The sequence below is a fragment of the Cololabis saira genome, chromosome 2 (assembly GCF_033807715.1).
Source record: "Cololabis saira isolate AMF1-May2022 chromosome 2, fColSai1.1, whole genome shotgun sequence".
NCBI lineage: Eukaryota > Metazoa > Chordata > Actinopteri > Beloniformes > Belonidae > Cololabis > Cololabis saira.
The window spans coordinates 55,542,210-55,544,851 of record NC_084588.1 but is presented as its reverse complement, the minus strand read 5'-3'; positions in this window follow the sequence as shown (position 1 = coordinate 55,544,851).

Genomic DNA, 2,642 nt, shown 5'->3' with positions numbered 1-2,642 from the left:
ATTCATCAGCCCCCCGTCCCCCACCTGCACATACAAACACACCCCACGGCCCCCCATTCAAACCCAGCGGAGTGTGAGTGGAAAACTGCTGGCCAAACAGATCTTTTGGAGAAAGGAAGGATTTCAACGCTGTAAGCAAAGTTCATGTCGGTGAGCGGCTCGTTGGGCGGCCGGCCGGACGGACGGACGGACGGACGGACGGACGGCCTCCCGCTGCATTTAACTACCGAACTAAAGGGGGAAAGCAGCGAGGCAGAGAATACACAGGACAGAGTATTTATACATATACATGCTACCACTAGGTGATATCAGCAGGAAACATGGAAACAGTTCCACAGCTACGCTGATGACACACGACTAAACACAAATAAAGAAAGATGCATATCGGTTACAGGAGTTAAAATATGGAACAGCCTAAATAATGAATTAAAAAACTGTAGTTCAATAAATACATTTAAAATGATGTATAAATCCAGTATAATCCAAAGATACAGAACATTAGTGTGATACAGAACATTAGTGTGATACAAAACTATATATATATATATATATATATATATATATATATATATATATATATATATATATATATATATATATATATATATATATATACATATATATATATATATATATATATATATATATATATATATATATATACTATGATCAATCAATACACCTGATACCTGGCTGTCAGGATTCAATTCAATTCAATTTTATTCATATAGCGTCTTATACAACAGTTGTCTCTAGACGCTTTACAGAGACCCAGAACATAAACATAAACACAAACCCCCGAGCAGTTATTACATAAACAATGGCAGGTAAAAACTCCCCTAGTGGGAGAAAAACCTTAAGCCAAACAGTGGCAAGAAAAACTCCCCTTTAGGAGGGAGAAACCTGGACCAGGACCAGGCTCATAAGGGGGGACCCTCCTGCCGAGGGCCAGACTGGTGGGTCAGGGACGGCAACAGCACAGCAGGCAGGTGGAAGCAGCAACGGGATGACCAGAGGGGGGGGGGGGGTGCAGGCAGGCAGAAGCAGCAACAGCAGACATCCACGTAGGCAGGTGGAAGAAGCAACGGGATGACCGGGGATGGGGGGGGGGGGCGGGAACACTGGCCAGAACGCAGCTCCCGAGGCTCCAGCCTGCAAACATGCACAAAAGAGAAAAAAGGGGCCGGCACAAGAAACTACAGGAACGATGGACAAAAATGATGCTATGAGATATTTATAATAAATAAAAATGTAAATGGAGAAGAGAGGAAGGGAAGAGGAGAGGAGAAGAAGGGTGAGAGGCACCGCCCAGCGGATCATGTCGGTGCCCCCTGCAGCATAAGCCTATAGCAGCATATCTACCACCAAGCTATATTTGAGACTAACTATTATAGTTTTGTGTATTGATTGATCATCACCGATCAATCAATACACCTGATACCTGTCAGGATCATTGGTGATGTCGGCCAGCAGTAGTTGTACTACGAGCTACCACGATGCTGCAGATGCTGCAGATGCTGCAGATGCTGCAGATGCTGCAGATGCTGCAGATGCTGCAGATGATTGATACCTAGTACGGTTACTCATCATTACACCACGGTCTGTGTGAATACTGGATTCTGATTGGCTGGCAGGTGGAGGTCATCACTTATAACCAACACCTAGAAAACAAGTTTGGTCAAATTGCCTGATAACTTTAATATCATTACTGGATCAACTGCCAGGTGGTAACCACGGCAACAGAGATTCAGGTGGTAACCAAGGCAACGGAGACGGAGACATGAGGGATTTGGTCATTTCTTTTCATTTATTTGGTGAAACGATTATTTATTTATTTTATTTGCCCCCGCGACCCGGGAACGGATAAAGCGGGAGAAGATGATGATTATCTATTTGAATGATTGATAATATTTGTAGCTTAATAAAACGGTTTAGGAAACTATCTGTGGACTTTGATTGTTTGAAACAAATCTATTTCCTGTTTGTTACTGTAGCATATAGCATGTAGCCGAGCGGAGCTGAGCGGAATAGAATATCCCCCGTTGCTAAGTCGTATCTCAGGTCCGTCCTAGTTACTGGAGAATCAACACTGATTGTTCCAGGTATTAGTCAGACCCTCAGGTGGTAAAAACTACCAGGTTCTTATGGGATGGTAGTGATTGTTCCAGGTATTAGTCAGACCCTCAGGTGGTAAAAACTACCAGGTTCTTATGGGACGGTAGTGATTGTTCCAGGTATTAGTCAGACCCTCAGGTAGTGATTGTTCCAGGTATTAGTCAGACCCTCAGGTGGTAAAAACTACCAGGTTCTTATGGGACGGTTTTCCTAAAAAAATTTGAATAATAAAAAAATAAAATAAATAAATAAAAAAGATTTTATTTTATTCTAATGATTACTATTATTATTTTACATTTCATACTATATCATGTTCATTTTCTGGTAGATTTTTTAGTTCTTAATTTCTAGTGTGGGGGGGTCGGCTGGCCCTGGCTGCCATGGACCTGCATGGGGGGGGGGGCACCCAATCAGCCCAATCAGCCCAATCAGCCATAATCAGTAATATTAAAATTATAAAAGGCTTGCAATATTTCAGTTGATTTGTAATGAATCCAGAATGGATGACATGTTTGTTTTTTTTAATT